We start from the raw sequence: 13,314 nt of genomic DNA, 5'->3' as shown, positions 1-13,314 counted from the left end.
GCCCCACCCCCTTCCTGAGACGGATCCCTCCCCTTCCCTCCCCTCCCTCTCCTCCCACCGTTTATCAATTTTCAAATACGCCACTCATGACGTCATTATACTAACATATAGTCATCATAGATTCGCTATTGTTATTTTTTACACATAGACCTACCCTACTTCTAAATGGAAGGAAGTACTCACGTGTATTATTGAACAGCCATTTCCTGTGTTTGTAAATATTGTAATGTATAGAATTTGTTGAAAGTTCGTCGTGAACTTTTTAACTTACGAGTTAATGTATAGTTGGTCGAGTTCCAAAATATACACATTTCCCACAGATATCAACATAGGGCGAGCACGCAAACGGAAAGGGGAGCCACTTAGACAAAATTATTTCTATGATTCCATTCGAAGAAGTACTTTCAAAAAGGAGACCAAAAAACTCTTATGGAGGTATCGGGGATCGAACCCGAGGCCTCTCACATGCAAAGCGAGCGCTCTACCACTGAGCTATACCCCCTTGAGTGGTTTCGTGAGTCGGCAGATATGGTGTTGTTTGATAATGGTGGTTGCCAGTGTAATTACAAATAACACAAATTATATATTTGGTTCTTAGTTTAAAAGGCCATTTACGTAATGTAATCAAATTAAATGCATAATATGCCTATGATTTTGAGTGAATCCTTAAAAGTCATTATTTAATTCACCTGTTATGGGTGATTTCAATTGAAAGAATCCAAATTAAATGAATGAAATGAGACATGAAAAGTGATTCAAGGCTGGTGATAATGCGATATGCTGGTCTTATAATATTTTAAGTGGTTACTGATATATACCTTTGCTTAGTCTGATTGATGGGGGGGGGTAGGGAAATGCATAGGCCTAATTTACGTGGTAATTAAAAAAGAAATATGATCTACGTTCCATTTTGGCCATAACATGTGACATGTTTATGTTATTTAAAGGAGTTTCCTCATATAAAGCGGAGACAACTCGTGATGAAAACAAATTGAGAAAGAGGAACCACTACGTGGTTCTCATGAAGCTCGAAACTGAGAGTGGTTAAGCAAGAACTTCACCTTGCATAATTTTTTTCTTATATCAAAGTAGACCAGGGCCCTGTTTCATAAAACTTGTTATCAATAACAAGTTACAAGTTACTGTTATAAGCTACTGAAATCAAGGCATCTGATTGGCTGAGAGCAAATTTGTCATAGAAATTTATCAGTTGTTATAGATAACAAGTTTTATGAAACTGGCCCCAGATCAGTGACAGTTTGAGGAATGTCGATGCCATTGAAGTCATTTATAAATGTATTCACGATTTGGCTCCAATTTACCTGCAAGAACTAATCCAGTGAAAAATAGAGTGAACATTCACCCTTTTCTTCTTAGAGAGCACTCAAAAATCAATCGATATTCACTCCTAAACAAGTGATCCCTGACGTCACTCCCAAGAAAGTTAAAATAGAGTGAAAATGTACTCTTTTTTAGAGAGAGGGTACCTTTACATGTCAAAAACTCTCCGAATATCAACCAATTTAAAACTTGTCTCATAAGACATATTTATTCAAAGTTGCTTGATGTAAATGTCATATGTTTTGTCATTTGTAGTTTATTTGTAAATTTTTGTTTAATAATTATGTATAGCACTTTGAGATTTCGATAGAAAACGCTAAGCATCGTTTTATTATAACTATTATTATTATTATTGTTATTATTATTATTATGATTATTATTATGATTATTATTATTATTATTATTATTATGATGATGATGATGATAATTATTATTAATATTATTGTGGATCCCAAGCCTAAATCATGTACAGGTAGCTCGATGAGAATGATTGTATCAGAAGCATGGATGTGTAGACTAGTCTATCGTCCCAATACGTGAATGATAAGGATTTGCGTAATTTGCACTCTAAAGTACACAGTCAAGAGCCCCTGGGTACCTCGTAATTTGGGTCACCGAGCAGAAGTTCAACGTCACAAAGCTTCGAACTATTTGCATTCAATTTGCAAAATACCCGCGTGTTATGAATATTGTAATCATACTTCTTGTAAACGAAATTGACAATGAACTGAATTGCTATTAAACTTTTCCGGTGATGTCCCTTCGACCAAAATGATCGTAATTTATGAGAAAAAAAATATCCAATCTAATGTAGTGTAATTATATGATATTATTACTTTCAGTTTTAACAAAAAAGAGAGAGAAGGAAACACATGTGCTGAGTAGTGTTGAACAAAAACCACGACGTGTAAGTATAAAAAGTATAAAACTTAACCACAAAATAATGGTCTGGAGGTATCGGGGATCGAACCCGAGGCCTCTCACATGCAAAGCGAGCGCTCTACCACTGAGCTATACCCCCTTAACTGAAATAATGTGGTGACAAATATAACCGTATTCAATGAAATTTCATAGCCGTTGCCAGTGTGATTACGAATAATCAATACAATTATAGTTTGCTCTAATTTTGAATGGCTATCTACGTAATGTAATAAAAAGTTAATGAATACGTTTCTGTTGAGTGCCTCGTTACTAATTATTTAATTCACCTGTTGATATGGGCAATTGTATTTCAATAGTCAGAATTCGAACTACACGAAAATAAATTGCCTATTTACCCTGATTCCGGCATGGTTCCTTTATCAATTATCAACATAAATATTTTCACAAAAGATCGACATATTAAGCACTATTCCATGACTTCGGCCGCTCAGCATATAAAATATTAAACTTGACGAAATATAATTTGTACACAAATTCTTTTACATAAAAAGAAACAAGCAAACTGAACATAGACACTCAGAAACAGTTGGTAAAATGAAACCATTTTTTTCACGAAATTATTTTCTTTAAGATTTGTTTTTTATATAATATATATCATTCCATATCGTAATAAGTTTTAACAGCTGATATAACTTTTTCAAACAATGGTATCTGATTTTTGCATTTGGCTGAATAGAATCTTTACCAACAATAATTAAGATACAATTAAAAGCGTTGTTTTAAACCTCCAATTAAGTCAATTTATTTTGGTTTGTGAGTTTTGCCTTTATATTGGTTAATGACAAACCATTGCTCAAGTTTTGACCCTATTTTATTTGAATATGGGTAGCAACAAAAAATATGCATAATTTCTATTCACTGCTGTGACAAAATGTACAATGTTTAGCAGCAACTATTTGGAATATCAGCAATGAATGCTTTCTTGTAAAGTATTTTGTTTAGACTCTTAAACTTCTCCTTCCCATCCCAACATTAATCCATCGCCTCTGCATTATCTTCTCCCCCTCTTACTCTCACCATGCTCACTATTAGTCTCTTTAACGTGATCCTTTCCTCTCCCTCCCTCTTCCCCTCCCTCTAACTGTCATCCCCTTCTCTTACTCTTGTTTTTTCCACTCCATCTTCGCATCTCACATTACCTTCCCCGCTCTATCTCGTCCCTCTCTCTCACTATTTACCCCCCCCCCCCAAAAAAAAAAGGCTTATGGAGGTATCGGGGATCGAACCCGAGGCCTCTCGCATGCAAAGCGAGCGCTCTACCACTGAGCTATACCCCCTTGAGTTGTATACATGTAATGCAGATATTCTTAATTTCTTTATGACGGTTGCCAGTGTGATTGTAAATAATTAATACAAATCTTTTGTTCGTACTAAATTTAAAAGAACATGTACCTGATGTAATAAAATATTTATACAACGTCCTTATTGAGTGCCTCGTTTCTCATTATTTAATTCACCTGTTATGGGTAATTGTATTTCAATAGTTATGACCTCCAACCAAGCCAAACATTTTTGGGGGGTTTGTGAGTTTGGCCTTTATATTGGTCTTACAGAAAAACCATTGCTCAGGTTTTCACCATATTACATTTGAATATGGGTAATAACAAAAAATATGCATAATTGTCTCTTCACTGTTGTTACAAAAGGTACAATGTTTTCCATCAACTATTTGGATTTTCAAGCAAAGGTAAATAAATACCCCCCCCCCCAAACAAAACAACACCTTATGGAGGTATCGGGGATCGAACCCGAGGCCTCTCGCATGCAAAGCGAGCGCTCTACCACTGAGCTATACCCCCTTGACTGATGACGTTTGCCAGTGTGATTATGAATAATTAATACAAATATATTTTGGGTTCTGAATTTTTTTATTTAACTTAACGAAATCGAATGCATAGTCTTTGTCGGATGCTTCGTTACTTATTATTTAATTCACCTGTAATGGGTAATTGTCTTTCAATAGTCAGAATGCGAATTGCATTAACTGACTTTTTGCAATAGGAAGGAAAAATATTTTAGCTGGTTCTATTTAACAGTACATAATGTATATATGCAAAATGCATTCGTGACGTAATACGTTACAAACTTCATTTTATTTTCAAATATGTTATAGACCGGTTTACTAACATATTCAAATGTATGGATGTTTCTTTCCTGGGACCTAGTGACGAGTCATTCCATTAAAATATTATTGAGGAATGAACTACAATACAATATTACATGTTGCTATGTTGGGGGCGAGCCTCGGGCAAGCCTTCAGGTATTCAAGACTAACCTTTGTTTAAAAAGTATGATTACATTTGAATTTGTTAGTAAACCCGTTTATTGGGGTCAAGCAAGTAAAAAAGAAATAAATGAATAAATAAACAAAAAGACAAATAAATAATAATAATAATATTTAATTTTTATATAGCGCTTAATACAAATGTCTCTAAGCGCTTTACAAAATAATATACTATTACCCCGGTCATTGGATTCAGTGCTCAGAGACCAATAAGACGTGATAAAGGGTTTACAATTCATTACAATTTAAGAAATAATTTCCTAATTTTTTCATGGTCACTATCCCTCTCTCTCTCTCTCTTTCTCTCTCTCACCATGGTCACTATCCCTCTCTTCGACTTGATCCTTCCTTCTCTCTCTCTCCCTCTTTTCCTCCCTCTAACTCTCCTTCCCTTTTCTTTCTCATCTTTTTTGTTTTCGCCACTCCCTCTCCGCCTCTCACCCTACCCCTCCCTCCCTCTCTTTCCCGCTCTATCTTTCCTCTTTCTTTTGCCCCCCCCCCCCCAATAAAAAACAGCGGTCTTGTGGAGGTATCGGGGATCGAACCCGAGGCCTCTCGCATGCAAAGCGAGCGCTCTACCACTGAGCTATACCCCCTTGACGTGTTACACCTTCGACAGATATTCTTAATTTGATATTGACGGTTGACAGTGTGATTATGAATAATTAATTCAAATATATATTTTTGGTTCTAAATCTGAAAGGCCATTCACCTAATGTAATAAAATGTAATACATAGTCTTTGTTGAGTGCCTCGTTACTAAGTATTTAAGTCACCAACAATATGGGTAATCATATTTCAGTTGTCATAATGCGAATTGCATAAACTATCTTGTTGCTCTAGGAAGGACAAACATGGCTCATTCCACCAAAACATATATTGCAAGTATGTATGCAATATGCATTATGACTATTGAAATACAATTATTCGTAACATAACATGTAACAAATTTAATTTGTATTGTTAAATATGTGTGGATTTGTATGCTGACTAAATGCCAATAGACCGGTTTATTAATATCTTCCAATGTATTGATGTTTCTTTATTGGGGACCTAGAGACAAGGTATTCTCTTGAAATATAATTGATGAATGAACAATACAATATTACTTGTTGCTAATTCGGTCAAGCCTCGGGCAACCGTTTCAGGTTGTCAAGACCAACCCTTGTTTAAAAAGTATGCAACAAATTTGAACAAATGTATACTTAATTAGATAAATTAATGAATATATATACAAGTGAAGATACATATAATGCTTTATGTGACAACGGGGAACTTTCTGCAGCTTCTTTAAAAAAGGATTAACACATGTATTTAAGTTCGTCCTTTGCTGATGAGAACGAAAACAATTGTTTTTCTTTGGGGGGGGGGGGGGGGCATTGGTCATCTATCCCTAAATTCGTCCCCTTCCCATCCCCTTCCCTACATTAATTCATCCGCCTCTGCATTCTCTCTCTTCTCTCTCTCTCTCTCTCTCTCTCTCTCTCTCTTTCTCTCTCTTTCTCTCTTGCTCACTCTGTCATCATTTCTTTCTTCCATTTTTTAAATATCAAGAAAAACAATAAACACAAATAAACGCTAATTCAATATATAAGTTTTATTTCAATATGATACGTACAATATTTTCAGCATAATGAATTTGACATGTTTTTAAGTGTTTTCTATAAAAATGCAAATTCATTTGATTCACATGGAATACAGCATAATATATTATTTGTCTGTCTATAAATCTGATATTTCAGTATTTTATAAATGATATTTTCTTAATTCAAGTTTCGGAAAAATATTTGATAATAGAAAATATTCTGGATTCGATACAGTCAAACCTTTGCTATTATGGCATTGTGACCAAAGTTCTGTTGCATTTTGTTCATGTGTGATATAGGCTATACTTGTTCCACCTTAATATGATCCATTTTTCATACACTTCTCGGTTCATTTTGTAGTTTAAATTCGACATTTTGAGGGTTGAAATGTTACCATTTTCCTGTAGATTTAATATGTAATGTGAAACGCATTTGTAATTTCCTTCGTTCATGAAATGCGCTCTACAAGATACCAGATAGCTTAGTCATATAACAACATAAACAATGGTGCAATACATTTCATGGAGATTACTACTTTCTTAAGCAGGTTGTTACTGGCAAATCAACAGTAGTATATACGTTAACAATGACATGAACAGTTTCATCGTATAATATATTTGCCCCGATTTAAATCAGCCCACTGTTGTTCTTTCTACTTCTACTTCTAATCTGCCAACCCTCGGCCTGCAGCTGTTCTTCGGCCTGCTCCTCTATCATCATCTCCTCCTCCACCCCATCTCCTCCTCCACCTTCATCTCCTCTTCCTCCTCCTCCTACATCTCCTCTTCTCCTGTGCTGTCTCTAGGAATACAAAAATTGTGTCTTTCTCCAGTTATATTTTCCTCATTTCTTGACCTGCGGTTGTCATTAGGCCTGTTCCTCACTCTCCTCCTTCTCCTCCTGCTCCTCCTGCTCCTCCTGCTCCTCCAACAACTTCTCTGCTCCAATACAGTCTTCATTGATGTTATCAAACTTTCCATCTTAATCGTTCTTCATATTGAATGTTATCTCTACTCCATCATGCTTCTTTTCCTGTATATCAATCTACTATAGACAAGTTCTGGATTCAGTTCCCCTATCCACTGCTCCTTCCCTCCTTCTGCAGTTATACAAGTTCTACATTCAAGTTAATTAGGTTACAGTATCTGCTATATATGGTTTTGCCCTTCCCCCCATTCCCCTTCCGATGAATTAAACTAACAAGAGGATGACTCGGGACCATCTTCCCCTCCTTCTACCAGCTGCATTTCGTAAAGCTTGTCGATGATTTCTTGCACGGTTGGCCTCTGGTCTTCATTAGCCAGGTAGATTTGCGTACCAAAACACTCGAAATCATCATACCTCATGGCGTGACCTACCATCGCTAGAAATCTACCTAAGGAGTTGACATCGCTGGATGTTGAGCAGGGACTGGCGTCCAACACGCATTCAGGAGCAATATGGCCACACCCTTGGCCGCTGCGGTAAAAATCAATTTGCTCTTCATCCAGAGGCATTACAAAAGGAGTGGCGATTTCCGAAGCCCATCCCAGATCGATGATCTTGGCTCGCCAGCGTCCAGACTCCTCGACAACCAGTACGTTGTCTTCTTTGAGATCATTACACAGGAATCCATTGGAATGGAGCGCTTTCAGACCTTCTGCAACATCATTGAGAAGACCAAACCACTCATCTCTGGTGAGATCCGGTCCTGTCTTTAACATGGACTTCTCGAGACAGTCAGTGATGGTGTAGCTACGATCCTCAGACTCACTCCCAATGAACTAAATGGCCAAAACTGCCTGGTCACCTTCGATGTCAAAGCTTCCATAGAAGGTAGGAAACCATGGGAGGCCACTGATTGCTTGATGAATCCTGACCTCGTTCCTGAAGCACTCTCCTGGGTATTCCACGAGCTTGGCAGCGACGGGGATCTTCGAGACTGGGTGACGGAAGAGGTAGACAGTTCCTGCGACACCTCTACCAAGTTCAATGCTGCACCTCGTCTCCGCCCAAGGGATGAGGTCGGACATTTTGGAGACCATCATGTTGCTGTTACATGGTGGCTCCGAATAGCTGATCGTACTGGTGATTGCAGAAACACCTCGGAGCAGAGATGTCCTACTCGGTGGTCTGAAGGCGTCCCCTGCCCTGAGTGTCTTCAGGCTTCTGCAGCGAGGACCAAGATGGATGAGATCGCGAGATGCAGATAAAGTGAAGCTATGGCTTCGGTAGGAGATGCTCAGAGAAACGTGTTCTTTGATCTGCTGTAGCCCCTGCTCGGCCTTACCGTAGATCAAGGGGTCTCTGTTTGAAAAGGAAATTTAGAAAATATTACAACAATCACAACCTTTATTACAATCAAGAATACTCTACTGAATCAAAAGATTGATTTAAAATGGCAGAGTTACCACATGCAAACATGGACAAACCTGCTAAGTTTTGTTTTTAAGCATTACTGTCTTTTTTGATATGACGGGGTCATCATTTATGTTATAACCAAGAGACCAGCGAACCAGCAAAATTAAAATCATAAGCCAATTTTAATATGTTTGAAATGATGAATCTACGAATTTGTACATGCGATGATCAACATAATTCTCATACCGATCTCTTTGGACTGACTTGTCACAAAGTTGGCTTTCCGACTGGGCTTGGTGGTCATCGGTCTGAGTGACTACTGAGGCAAGCACTGGACCAGGACGGGAGAGATGATCCTGTCAAAAATAAGGGTGGTGGGGAAAACAACATTATAGAATGGGTGTGAAGTCAGAAGGGTGCGGAGACAAGTAGACAGTGAGAAAGAAAGAAAGAGGAAGAGACAGGGAGAGGGAGAGAGAGAGAGAGAGAGAGAGTGGGGAGGGGAGGGAGACAGACAGTGAGAGATAGATACACTGTAGATAGAGAGAGAGAGAGAGAGAGAGAGAGAGAGGGGGGAGGGGGAGGGGGAGGGAGAGAGAGAGAGAGAGAGAGTGGGGAGGGGAGGGAGACAGACAGTGAGAGATAGATACACTGTAGATAGAGAGAGAGAGAGAGAGAGAGAGAGGGGGAGGGGGAGGGAGAGAGAGAGAGAGAGAGAAAGAGAGTGGGGAGGGGAGGGAGACAGACAGTGAGAGATAGATACACTGTAGAGAGAGAGAGAGAGAGAGAGGGGGGAGGGGGAGGGAGACAGAGAGAGAGAGAGAGAGAGATAGGTTCCCCTTTTTCTGTTTTTGTTTGCATATTTCGTTGTGTATTTAGATTTTTAACATTAAAATTACCATGAGAGCTTCTTGAGCCTGCTTGGTCTTCTCCCTCTCCTCTTTCAAGGCTCTTTGAAGTTCAATGACCTCTCTTCTGTTCTCCGTCCATCTGTCCATCATCCCGCCAACAATGGTAGACTCACCACCAGACGTTTCTACACCCATGAAATCTGCCAAGCCCTATTTAAAAACAAAATAAAACATAAATGAGTTAATGAGTTATGGAATAAATGAATAAATATATGAACGAAAATGAAATATTTAAAAAAATCCCCTCATGGTGTGTAAATGTATAAAGGAAAGCATTTCTAAATATTAAAAAAAAACTGTTTATCAACTCCGAAGTGTGATCGATTTGTTTATCATTTGCATAGTGTTACGTTTCATTATCAAATATTATAACAATAATATGTTGTTATAATATTTGATAATATGTTGTTATATTATCAAATATTATAACAACATATTATTGTTGATTTTTTTTTTTTTTTTTTTTAGAAGACTTTGTACCTGTAAGGTTTCATGAGATTTGCTGTTCTGGTCTTTCTCAACAAGTAGCGAGGATCTGAGTTGAGAGGTGAGAGATTTCATCTCCTCCCATTTTTCTGAGATGGCATCCAGAATGTTCGTTCCATCTACAGAGGTTGGTGCTACACCAAAGATCCTGGCCAAGTTCTGTTTGCAAGAGAAATATCTATCTATCTATCTATCAGGCTATAGTTCATCCAGACGTTGGACAAAGCCCTCCTCATGAAATTTCCATTCTCTTCTGTCTCTAGCTGTCCTGATCCAAGCGGCCGTTCCTATGTATGATGTTAGGTCATCTCTCCATCTTCTCTTCTGCCTTCCTCTCCTTCTCTTTCCCACCCTTGGTTGCCATTCTGTTAAACGATTTGTCCATCTATTGTCCTGCAGTCTTGCTACATGCCCAGCCCATCTCCACTTTGATTCTCTTACTTTCTCCATGATGTCTTTAACCTTTGTTTTCTGGCGTATGACTTTGTGGTTGATTTTGTCTCGCAGAGATAAATGCGACATCTTTCTCTCCATAGCTCTTTGAGTAGTCACAAGCTTCTGTTCTAGATCCTTTGTCAATGACCTAAGAGAAATATAATGAATATTAATTTTGAAATTTAATCCCCTAAGGCCATATATATATGTATTAATTTATTTTGTTTCATTTACTTATTTATTTATTCACTTTTTTTTTTTTTTACTGATATAGCTAACGCAGACATTGAGATTTATCAATACCCTTGCTTCAGTCTACAAGTTATTACAGGTACCTCCTTCGCTGGAACATGTCAAAGACAAAAATTTATTTTAGGTCAATTCTATAGATTTTTCAAACCATTCAGATTGTAACGTTTGTACCTTTCCCGGTATTACAAGAGTCATGACTGAAGACAATTGTGAAGAAAAAAAACACACAATAAGTTAACCTCTTTTATATGATCCATCTGTTACTTATTTTGAAGGTGTATCGTCTGTAAATGGTTTTTTTTTTTTTAATTATGTCCTCTTACCTGGAGCTGTTCTCCAGATCGCTGGATCTGCTCCTTCTGATGGAAGAGCTCCTGGTGGAGGTCAGTGATCTTCTTCTGGCTCCCACTCCAGATCCCTCCGATGCTGTCCGAGAGGGCGTCCTTCTTCTCAGGACGGACCACGCCCATCAGCTTTGCGATGTTCTGGTTGGTTGGTTGAAGAAAAGACAAAAATCTTGAAAAAATAATTTGATTTGCAGGAATATCACATTTTCGAATTAAGCATATTAGGTCAAAGACATTGTGTAACTTATAGAGCAAAGACAAAGGGCAAGTCCTAAATAATTTGGTGAATGCACTTCGGAAACAAAGAAAATACAAATCAAAATCACATGTTGCCACAGACAAGCAGTATAATCGTGTCATAGTTATGTATTCATACCATGTTTACAACAATGGAAACAATCAATTTATCCTAATAGAATTAATGACACTAAGTACTTTTAAATTGTTATTAGTAGATTTTGCTGTATTTTCATCACCTGCAAAGCTTGGGATGCCTCTCGACTTTCCTCCTGCTTCTCCTGCAACGTCTTCTGAAGGTCATTGAACTTTGACTGCTGGTCTGTCCATCTGACCATGACGTCATCGAATACGCTAGACTCTGTGACAGGCGTTTTCACACCGAGGAAGGCTGCCAGCTCCTGTTTGACAATATCACACAATTAAGTTATTTATTAGGTTATTCATCTACTCTGAGATTTGATTGACTTGTAGTGAGCCATAGACTGAACGTTCCAGTCGTTTTTAATCATCGCGGTTAGAAAACATCGTAAATAGCAGGGAAACATTGTGCTAACAATAAGCAAAAATTACGATGATAATGACATAACAGACCCACTAATATAATTTAGATTCTGTTATGAAACCGACCAGCTAATCTCACCTTGACTTGTGTGTTCTTTGAGTCCAGAGCTCCAGTCACCTCCCTCAGTTGATTCTGTATCTGGCGCCATCGTTGATCAAGGTTCGTTATGATCATCAGGACATCATCAGATGAGGCGATGTCGGTATCGAGCCCGATGTCGCGAGCGAATGTCTGGGAATGTGTTAGGATGATTAAAAGAAAGAAAATTAGGATTGAGAAAATTGATAGTAGGCCTAGCAGTTAAAACCTGAGGAGGAATATAGGATAATAATGAATGGGTATCATACGAAAGTCATGAAAAAGGTAGGAGGCAAAATTGGAGAATTTAACGAACCAAAAGGGGCATCGAATTTTACGGAGGGGGGGGGGGGGGTGCCGTGCTCCCTGTAATTGTCAATCTCTTTCTCTCCAACCACCCCCCCCCCCCCCCGCCCACAATCTCATACAAATTTATCTTTCAAGCTTCACACCTCCATCTCCCCATCTGTCCATAATTCTTGTAACTGACCTACAATCCTTAACATGTAACATAATGTTGCAAACTGAAATTGAACAGAGTTTCAAATTACCTTTATTCGTTGTTCGATACTGTATGCTTGATCCACACCCTCTACCTTCTCTGGAGCGGGCCGAGATTTCAGGGGGTCGTTCACAACCGTCTTGAGAATGATGCGATCAAGTGTCTTCTGTAAAGCGGTGGGAGTCAGTGATATATTTCTAATTATGAACTATGTTTAGGAGCCTTATAAGATTTAAAAAATCATTTTGTTTTGATGGTAATTATACAAATGGGTATCTTCTAATCTTTCATGACATTTAAAAAATAATAAGATAGTTTACAAAGACAGTGAGAGAAACATTAGACTTAAAAATTTAAATGTATAAACCTAATGAATTAAACTTACCTTTGTTCCATTCTTGGATTCGTTGATGTTGTTTCGACTGAGAATGGGACGGTTAGAAGAGTTTCTAAACTTTCCACGGACGAAACGAAGAAATCCACACATTCTATTAAATTGAAAACAAGGTTTATCTATTTATCTATTGCTTAATTATCTAATTCATTAGTTATTCAAATATCTATTTTATTTACTTATTTGTTTATTTATTTTCACATAATTGTTTATTTATAGATTTGCCTATTTAGTTTTTTGATTATTGATTTATGCAATTATTCTACATGCATTCATTCATGCATTAATTAATTGTTAAATTGATTAATTTATTCTTCCGTTAGTTTCTTATAATTGTTGTCTCTATTTTTTGTTAAACTGTAATTTTTTGTATAGGCCTATCTATCTATATATCCATTTATTTATTCATCTATCTATCTACTTATCTATCTATCTATCTATCTATCTATCTATTTGTCTCTTTAATCCTTCATCTAGTTCATCTATTATTGATTGACTAATGTATCTATTAAGTTAATTTTTTCTTTGTTTATTTATACGAATAGAATAAAAGTGATCTTCGTGTTAAGTTTCAATGTAAGATAATGACACCTTTTTGTACACTTTTCTCAAGA

General features: G+C 37.4%; 5 non-coding genes across 5 annotated transcripts; all 5 read right to left on the bottom strand.

Moving 5' to 3' along the window:
- Positions 1–430: 430 nt before the first annotated feature.
- On the bottom strand, positions 431–502 carry TRNAA-UGC. Its single transcript has one exon. It is a non-coding gene; the product is annotated as a tRNA-Ala (tRNA).
- Positions 503–2,290: 1,788 nt separating this feature from the next.
- TRNAA-UGC lies at positions 2,291–2,362 on the bottom strand. Its single transcript has one exon. It is a non-coding gene; the product is annotated as a tRNA-Ala (tRNA).
- A 1,126-nt stretch (positions 2,363–3,488) lies between these two features.
- On the bottom strand, positions 3,489–3,560 carry TRNAA-UGC. Its single transcript has one exon. It is a non-coding gene; the product is annotated as a tRNA-Ala (tRNA).
- Positions 3,561–4,010: 450 nt separating this feature from the next.
- On the bottom strand, positions 4,011–4,082 carry TRNAA-UGC. The gene has a single exon. It is a non-coding gene; the product is annotated as a tRNA-Ala (tRNA).
- A 1,009-nt stretch (positions 4,083–5,091) lies between these two features.
- TRNAA-UGC lies at positions 5,092–5,163 on the bottom strand. The gene has a single exon. It is a non-coding gene; the product is annotated as a tRNA-Ala (tRNA).
- Between the last annotated feature and the right edge of the window lie 8,151 nt (positions 5,164–13,314).

This window comes from Strongylocentrotus purpuratus, unplaced genomic scaffold, assembly GCF_000002235.5.
Source record: "Strongylocentrotus purpuratus isolate Spur 01 unplaced genomic scaffold, Spur_5.0 spur5_scaffold_8, whole genome shotgun sequence".
Lineage (NCBI taxonomy): Eukaryota > Metazoa > Echinodermata > Echinoidea > Camarodonta > Strongylocentrotidae > Strongylocentrotus > Strongylocentrotus purpuratus.
Note: the sequence above shows the minus strand (reverse complement) of the source record. Positions and strands in the feature narration are given on the sequence as shown.